At 24.7% G+C, this 9,525-nt stretch overlaps 1 long non-coding RNA gene across 1 annotated transcript; it reads left to right on the forward strand.

The window, feature by feature from the left end:
* Positions 1–85: 85 nt before the first annotated feature.
* LOC122511835 lies at positions 86–634 on the forward strand. Its single transcript, XR_006302558.1, has 2 exons — positions 86–174; positions 519–634. It is a non-coding gene; the product is annotated as an uncharacterized LOC122511835 (long non-coding RNA).
* Positions 635–9,525: the final 8,891 nt, after the last annotated feature.

Below are 9,525 nucleotides of genomic sequence, written 5' to 3' on the forward strand. Positions count from 1 at the left end.
CGTAGAAAATTGTAGAAAACCTGGTATTATACATGTCCAGTTCTGCGCATGCGTACAAACCTCACAATAATAATAAAAATCATATGTTTGATTATTTTTTATTTGTTTCCTGGTTTTCATTACTAAATTGTTGCTAAAAATACCAAGAAAAAACCAAAAAAGGTTACATATAAGGTAAGTTTACAAAAAAATGCGTATAATATATATTTATTGATTTTTCATATGGTTTTTTACACACATTTTTTCATAACTTGTATTATATATTTATATAGAACAATTTTAAAAAGACACGTTAATTTATTATTTATTTGAAAATAAACGGGTTTCAAATAAACTTTTTCATACAAAAGTACTAAATTATTATTATAGCTGTATTTTGCAATGTTTTGTTGCAAATAGGACACAGGCAGGGCAACATTTTTCCGTTTATTATTTTTGGGAATAAAACACAATTCCTCCCAGGAATTGTGTTTCGGCCTTCCACCTCTTTTGTTAATTTTTTTTTATTTTAAAAAAAGCAATATTGTACAACAATCACTGACACATGGCCTGGCACATGGAGATGTATAACCTATAAATGGGTCTGGCGGCAGCAGACAACCTGACCTGACCACGAACAGTTAGAACTTTGTTTGTGTGCTATTTCTTTAAAACATAAATTTTAAAAAAACTTTTCAATGTTAATTAATAAATTTTTAAATTGAAATTATGTTTAAAATTTATTTAATATACTATTAAAATCACATGTTTCTTGTCTAAAATTTAAAAATCCCGCGCGTCACGCAATGTATGTAAAATACATGACATACGTAGAAAACTAAAGATGTATAATACCACGTATTATACGTGTAGAAAACCAGGTATAATACATCATGTATAATACGTACCCATCCCTGACCGTCACTTTTCCTGGCGTGCGTCTTCCCGCCCTGAACATAGCTACTATCGATTGTTCGATATCTCGAAGAACGAAATACTTTTCGAACGCAGCGCCGCTGGAAAGTGGTCATTCTCTAAAACAATTGTTATTTACAAAATAAAATCACCCCCCAGTCGTAAGTTTCCTTCACGTCTGTTTTGTACGAGCAGCGAAAATAAAAGATTTTAGGTTAGGCACGTGGTTGACAAAACAGATTTTCATTGTAGTTTTTCATTCAATTTTCTGTTGCTGTAAGTAAAAAATAATTACTTTTCCTTATTATTTTCTATCTAAATGATAATATCTCTTATTTCAAAATATATTGCAATGTAAAACTTAGAAAATAATCACCTAACCTAAAGAAACTGTGTATTGAAATTTTTATTATTTATCCATTTTTATAATTATTAAATTATAATATATTCGCTAATTTTAATTTATTTATTTTCTATATAGAAAAATACATAAATAATATGAAACTAATAAATTATTGTTTACTGTTCTTTTCATTAAATAGAAAACTGAAACTAAAATAACAATCATATTTGGCGTAAACAATAACCGGTTAACAATTAATTTCCCTTTTTTGTTATTAAAATAATAATAATAGTTAAAATTTATTCTTAATTAAGAAATAATTTACAAGTGAAATAAATTCACCCTAATGTTATAATCAGTTTATTTTTAAGGATATTTTTATTGCAAGAAATAAATTATTAAATTAAGACAAAAATGTAAAAATTTTCAGATTTAAAAAAATGTCTTTCCGTGGACGTGGTGGAGGAGGATTTGGTCGAGGAGGTGGTGGCGGTGGAGGTTTTCGTGGAGGCAGAGGAGGTGGAGGCTTCCGAGGAGGCAGAGGTGGAGATCGAGGAAGTAGAAAGTGTGTATCATTTCAATTTAATTATTTTCTAGAATTTTCAACTAAAATTCATTATTTTTAAACACTGTTGTCAAAAAGTTACTTGAGAATTTTCAAATCCAATTGTTTACAATTCAATTTTACGAAATTTCGATTATTAATAAATAGAATATATTAGAAAATAAAAACTACAAATAATTTTTTTAAAAAATGAATTAAAATTTATCAAAAAAATTAGTTTTACAAAATTGTTGATTAAAAGTATGAAAAATTCAAATTTTTTAAGATTTCAATTTAAAAATCTTATGAAATTTAAATATTTCTAAAAACTCATCCTATATTTTTTTTAATATTCAATTGTTATCTAAAATTTTAACTAAAATTAATTTTTAAGTCAATTTTTAATAGAAAAGTCTTCGAGAATTCAATTTAATACAAAAATTATTATTATACAATAATTGAATATTACTGAAAATTAAATTCTTATAAAGAAAATTTTATCATCAAATTTTTAAATACTTAATTGAATTATTTCGACGAATTTTAATAATTTTTACATTCTCATCAAAAATGAGAAAGTATTGGATTTGTGCGATTTTGAGAAATTTCTAATTTTGATAAATCTTTACGTTTCATGACCCCCTGATTCCAAAAAAATGGTTTTTAGAGAAGTGTCTGTCTGTCTGTCTGTCTGTCTGTCTGTCTGTCTGTAGAAAATTTTGTCTCGACGATAACTCGAATAAATTTTAACGAATCGTCTTGCAATTTGGGGTGCTTTTTTAGTCCATTAAAATAAAGCCTGAGTTCGTTGGACAGCTCATTTCGTCAAAAAACCACAAAAATACAAAACTTTTAAATTTTCAAAATTTTGTATTTTTTCCAATTTTCAAAAAAATATTTTTTCTAATTTTTTCCTTAAATTTTGTACAAAAACAAACAACTTTTCCTTTAAACACTTTTTTGTACAACAAAAAACAAAAAAGTTATGAATTTTTTTAAAATTTTGAAATTTTCAAAATTTTGGATTTTTGACAATTTTTAAAAAAAAAAAATTTTTTAATTTTTTTCCTTAAATTTTGTACAAAAACAAACAACTTTTCCTTTGAACACTTTTTTGTACAACAAAAAACAAAAAAGTTATGAATTTTTTTTTTCCAAAAAAGTGCAAAAAATTGAGATTTATAGTGAGTGAAGCATTAGCCGAAACATTAAAAAACATTAAAAACATGTCAAAACTTTCACTTTTTTCTTTTAGATGCCAAATTTAGGTAAATATACAAAATTAGGAACAAAAAAGAACTCAAAATATCCGAAAATTTTGCTGTTTTTGAATTTTTTCGTAATATTTGTTTTTTACATTCTCATCAAAAATGAGAAAGTATTGGATTTGTGCGATTTTGAGAAATTTCTAATTTTGATAAATCTTTACGTTTCATGACCCCCTGATTCCAAAAAAATGGTTTTTAGAGAAGTGTCTGTCTGTCTGTCTGTCTGTCTGTCTGTCTGTCTGTCTGTCTGTCTGTAGAAAATTTTGTCTCGACGATAACTCGAATAAATTTTAACGAATCGTCTTGCAATTTGGGGTGCTTTTTTAGTCCATTAAAATAAAGCCTGAGTTCGTTGGACAGCTCATTTCGTCAAAAAACCACAAAAATACAAAACTTTTAAATTTTCAAAATTTTGTATTTTTTCCAATTTTCAAAAAAATATTTTTTTCTAATTTTTTCCTTAAATTTTGTACAAAAACAAACAACTTTTCCTTTAAACACTTTTTTTTACAACAAAAAACAAAAAAGTTATGAATTTTTTTAAAATTTTGAAATTTTCAAAATTTTGGATTTTTGACAATTTTTAAAAAAAAAAATTTTTTTAATTTTTTTCCTTAAATTTTGTACAAAAACAAACAACTTTTCCTTTGAACACTTTTTTGTACAACAAAAAACAAAAAGTTATGAATTTTTTTTTTCCAAAAAAGTGCAAAAAATTGAGATTTATAGTGAGTGAAGCATTAGCCGAAACATTAAAAAACATTAAAAACATGTCAAAACTTTCACTTTTTTCTTTTAGATGCCAAATTTAGGTAAATATACAAAATTAGGAACAAAAAAGAACTCAAAATATCCGAAAATTTTGCTGTTTTTGAATTTTTTCGTAATATTTGTTTTTTACATTCTCATCAAAAATGAGAAAGTATTGGATTTGTGCGATTTTGAGAAATTTCTAATTTTGATAAATCTTTACGTTTCATGACCCCCTGATTCCAAAAAAATGGTTTTTAGAGAAGTGTCTGTCTGTCTGTCTGTCTGTCTGTAGAAAATTTTGTCTCGACGATAACTCGAATAAATTTTAACGAATCGTCTTGCAATTTGGGGTGCTTTTTTAGTCCATTAAAATAAAGCCTGAGTTCGTTGGACAGCTCATTTCGTCAAAAAACCACAAAAATACAAAACTTTTAAATTTTCAAAATTTTGTATTTTTTCCAATTTTCAAAAAAATATTTTTTTCTAATTTTTTCCTTAAATTTTGTACAAAAACAAACAACTTTTCCTTTAAACACTTTTTTTTACAACAAAAAACAAAAAAGTTATGAATTTTTTTAAAATTTTGAAATTTTCAAAATTTTGGATTTTTGACAATTTTTAAAAAAAAAAATTTTTTTAATTTTTTTCCTTAAATTTTGTACAAAAACAAACAACTTTTCCTTTGAACACTTTTTTGTACAACAAAAAACAAAAAAGTTATGAATTTTTTTTTCCAAAAAAGTGCAAAAAATTGAGATTTATAGTGAGTGAAGCATTAGCCGAAACATTAAAAAACATTAAAAACATGTCAAAACTTTCACTTTTTTCTTTTAGATGCCAAATTTAGGTAAATATACAAAATTAGGAACAAAAAAGAACTCAAAATATCCGAAAATTTTGCTGTTTTTGAATTTTTTCGTAATATTTGTTTTTTACATTCTCATCAAAAATGAGAAAGTATTGGATTTGTGCGATTTTGAGAAATTTCTAATTTTGATAAATCTTTACGTTTCATGACCCCCTGATTCCAAAAAAATGGTTTTTAGAGAAGTGTCTGTCTGTCTGTCTGTCTGTCTGTCTGTCTGTAGAAAATTTTGTCTCGACGATAACTCGAATAAATTTTAACGAATCGTCTTGCAATTTGGGGTGCTTTTTTAGTCCATTAAAATAAAGCCTGAGTTCGTTGGACAGCTCATTTCGTCAAAAAACCACAAAAATACAAAACTTTTAAATTTTCAAAATTTTGTATTTTTTCCAATTTTCAAAAAAATATTTTTTTCTAATTTTTTCCTTAAATTTTGTACAAAAACAAACAACTTTTCCTTTAAACACTTTTTTTTACAACAAAAAACAAAAAAGTTATGAATTTTTTTAAAATTTTGAAATTTTCAAAATTTTGGATTTTTGACAATTTTTAAAAAAAAAAATTTTTTTAATTTTTTTCCTTAAATTTTGTACAAAAACAAACAACTTTTCCTTTGAACACTTTTTTGTACAACAAAAAACAAAAAAGTTATGAATTTTTTTTTCCAAAAAAGTGCAAAAAATTGAGATTTATAGTGAGTGAAGCATTAGCCGAAACATTAAAAAACATTAAAAACATGTCAAAACTTTCACTTTTTTCTTTTAGATGCCAAATTTAGGTAAATATACAAAATTAGGAACAAAAAAGAACTCAAAATATCCGAAAATTTTGCTGTTTTTGAATTTTTTCGTAATATTTGTTTTTTACATTCTCATCAAAAATGAGAAAGTATTGGATTTGTGCGATTTTGAGAAATTTCTAATTTTGATAAATCTTTACGTTTCATGACCCCCTGATTCCAAAAAAATGGTTTTTAGAGAAGTGTCTGTCTGTCTGTCTGTCTGTCTGTCTGTAGAAAATTTTGTCTCGACGATAACTCGAATAAATTTTAACGAATCGTCTTGCAATTTGGGGTGCTTTTTTAGTCCATTAAAATAAAGCCTGAGTTCGTTGGACAGCTCATTTCGTCAAAAAACCACAAAAATACAAAACTTTTAAATTTTCAAAATTTTGTATTTTTTCCAATTTTCAAAAAAATATTTTTTTCTAATTTTTTCCTTAAATTTTGTACAAAAACAAACAACTTTTCCTTTAAACACTTTTTTGTACAACAAAAAACAAAAAAGTTATGAATTTTTTTAAAATTTTGAAATTTTCAAAATTTTGGATTTTTGACAATTTTTAAAAAAAAAATTTTTTTAATTTTTTTCCTTAAATTTTGTACAAAAACAAACAACTTTTCCTTTGAACACTTTTTTGTACAACAAAAAACAAAAAAGTTATGAATTTTTTTTTCCAAAAAAGTGCAAAAAATTGAGATTTATAGTGAGTGAAGCATTAGCCGAAACATTAAAAAACATTAAAAACATGTCAAAACTTTCACTTTTTTCTTTTAGATGCCAAATTTAGGTAAATATACAAAATTAGGAACAAAAAAGAACTCAAAATATCCGAAAATTTTGCTGTTTTTGAATTTTTTCGTAATATTTGTTTTTTACATTCTCATCAAAAATGAGAAAGTATTGGATTTGTGCGATTTTGAGAAATTTCTAATTTTGATAAATCTTTACGTTTCATGACCCCCTGATTCCAAAAAAATGGTTTTTAGAGAAGTGTCTGTCTGTCTGTCTGTCTGTCTGTCTGTAGAAAATTTTGTCTCGACGATAACTCGAATAAATTTTAACGAATCGTCTTGCAATTTGGGGTGCTTTTTTAGTCCATTAAAATAAAGCCTGAGTTCGTTGGACAGCTCATTTCGTCAAAAAACCACAAAAATACAAAACTTTTAAATTTTCAAAATTTTGTATTTTTTCCAATTTTCAAAAAAATATTTTTTTCTAATTTTTTCCTTAAATTTTGTACAAAAACAAACAACTTTTCCTTTAAACACTTTTTTTTACAACAAAAAACAAAAAAGTTATGAATTTTTTTAAAATTTTGAAATTTTCAAAATTTTGGATTTTTGACAATTTTTAAAAAAAAAATTTTTTTAATTTTTTTCCTTAAATTTTGTACAAAAACAAACAACTTTTCCTTTGAACACTTTTTGTACAACAAAAAACAAAAAAGTTATGAATTTTTTTTTCCAAAAAAGTGCAAAAAATTGAGATTTATAGTGAGTGAAGCATTAGCCGAAACATTAAAAAACATTAAAAACATGTCAAAACTTTCACTTTTTTCTTTTAGATGCCAAATTTAGGTAAATATACAAAATTAGGAACAAAAAGAACTCAAAATATCCGAAAATTTTGCTGTTTTTGAATTTTTTCGTAATATTTGTTTTTTACATTCTCATCAAAAATGAGAAAGTATTGGATTTGTGCGATTTTGAGAAATTTCTAATTTTGATAAATCTTTACGTTTCATGACCCCCTGATTCCAAAAAAATGGTTTTTAGAGAAGTGTCTGTCTGTCTGTCTGTCTGTCTGTAGAAAATTTTGTCTCGACGATAACTCGAATAAATTTTAACGAATCGTCTTGCAATTTGGGGTGCTTTTTTAGTCCATTAAAATAAAGCCTGAGTTCGTTGGACAGCTCATTTCGTCAAAAAACCACAAAAATACAAAACTTTTAAATTTTCAAAATTTTGTATTTTTTCCAATTTTCAAAAAAATATTTTTTTCTAATTTTTTCCTTAAATTTTGTACAAAAACAAACAACTTTTCCTTTAAACACTTTTTTGTACAACAAAAAACAAAAAAGTTATGAATTTTTTTAAAATTTTGAAATTTTCAAAATTTTGGATTTTTGACAATTTTTAAAAAAAAAAATTTTTTTAATTTTTTTCCTTAAATTTTGTACAAAAACAAACAACTTTTCCTTTGAACACTTTTTTGTACAACAAAAAACAAAAAAGTTATGAATTTTTTTTTCCAAAAAAGTGCAAAAAATTGAGATTTATAGTGAGTGAAGCATTAGCCGAAACATTAAAAAACATTAAAAACATGTCAAAACTTTCACTTTTTTCTTTTAGATGCCAAATTTAGGTAAATATACAAAATTAGGAACAAAAAAGAACTCAAAATATCCGAAAATTTTGCTGTTTTTGAATTTTTTCGTAATATTTGTTTTTTACATTCTCATCAAAAATGAGAAAGTATTGGATTTGTGCGATTTTGAGAAATTTCTAATTTTGATAAATCTTTACGTTTCATGACCCCCTGATTCCAAAAAAATGGTTTTTAGAGAAGTGTCTGTCTGTCTGTCTGTCTGTCTGTCTGTCTGTAGAAAATTTTGTCTCGACGATAACTCGAATAAATTTTAACGAATCGTCTTGCAATTTGGGGTGCTTTTTTAGTCCATTAAAATAAAGGCTGAGTTCGTTGGACAGCTCATTTCGTCAAAAAACCACAAAAATACAAAACTTTTAAATTTTCAAAATTTTGTATTTTTTCCAATTTTCAAAAAAATATTTTTTTCTAATTTTTTCCTTAAATTTTGTACAAAAACAAACAACTTTTCCTTTAAACACTTTTTTGTACAACAAAAAACAAAAAAGTTATGAATTTTTTTAAAATTTTGAAATTTTCAAAATTTTGGATTTTTGACAATTTTTAAAAAAAAAATTTTTTTAATTTTTTTCCTTAAATTTTGTACAAAAACAAACAACTTTTCCTTTGAACACTTTTTTGTACAACAAAAAACAAAAAAGTTATGAATTTTTTTTTCCAAAAAAGTGCAAAAAATTGAGATTTATAGTGAGTGAAGCATTAGCCGAAACATTAAAAAACATTAAAAACATGTCAAAACTTTCACTTTTTTCTTTTAGATGCCAAATTTAGGTAAATATACAAAATTAGGAACAAAAAAGAACTCAAAATATCCGAAAATTTTGCTGTTTTTGAATTTTTTCGTAATATTTGTTTTTTACATTCTCATCAAAAATGAGAAAGTATTGGATTTGTGCGATTTTGAGAAATTTCTAATTTTGATAAATCTTTACGTTTCATGACCCCCTGATTCCAAAAAAATGGTTTTTAGAGAAGTGTCTGTCTGTCTGTCTGTCTGTCTGTCTGTCTGTCTGTCTGTAGAAAATTTTGTCTCGACGATAACTCGAATAAATTTTAACGAATCGTCTTGCAATTTGGGGTGCTTTTTTAGTCCATTAAAATAAAGCCTGAGTTCGTTGGACAGCTCATTTCGTCAAAAAACCACAAAAATACAAAACTTTTAAATTTTCAAAATTTTGTATTTTTTCCAATTTTCAAAAAAATATTTTTTTCTAATTTTTTCCTTAAATTTTGTACAAAAACAAACAACTTTTCCTTTAAACACTTTTTTGTACAACAAAAAACAAAAAAGTTATGAATTTTTTTAAAATTTTGAAATTTTCAAAATTTTGGATTTTTGACAATTTTTAAAAAAAAAAATTTTTTTAATTTTTTTCCTTAAATTTTGTACAAAAACAAACAACTTTTCCTTTGAACACTTTTTTGTACAACAAAAAACAAAAAAGTTATGAATTTTTTTTTCCAAAAAAGTGCAAAAAATTGAGATTTATAGTGAGTGAAGCATTAGCCGAAACATTAAAAAACATTAAAAACATGTCAAAACTTTCACTTTTTTCTTTTAGATGCCAAATTTAGGTAAATATACAAAATTAGGAACAAAAAAGAACTCAAAATATCCGAAAATTTTGCTGTTTTTGAATTTTTTCGTAATATTTGTTTTTTACATTCTCATCAAAAATGAGAAAGTA

The sequence above is a fragment of the Leptopilina heterotoma genome, unplaced genomic scaffold, assembly GCF_015476425.1.
Source record: "Leptopilina heterotoma isolate Lh14 unplaced genomic scaffold, ASM1547642v1 Lhet_1211, whole genome shotgun sequence".
NCBI lineage: Eukaryota > Metazoa > Arthropoda > Insecta > Hymenoptera > Figitidae > Leptopilina > Leptopilina heterotoma.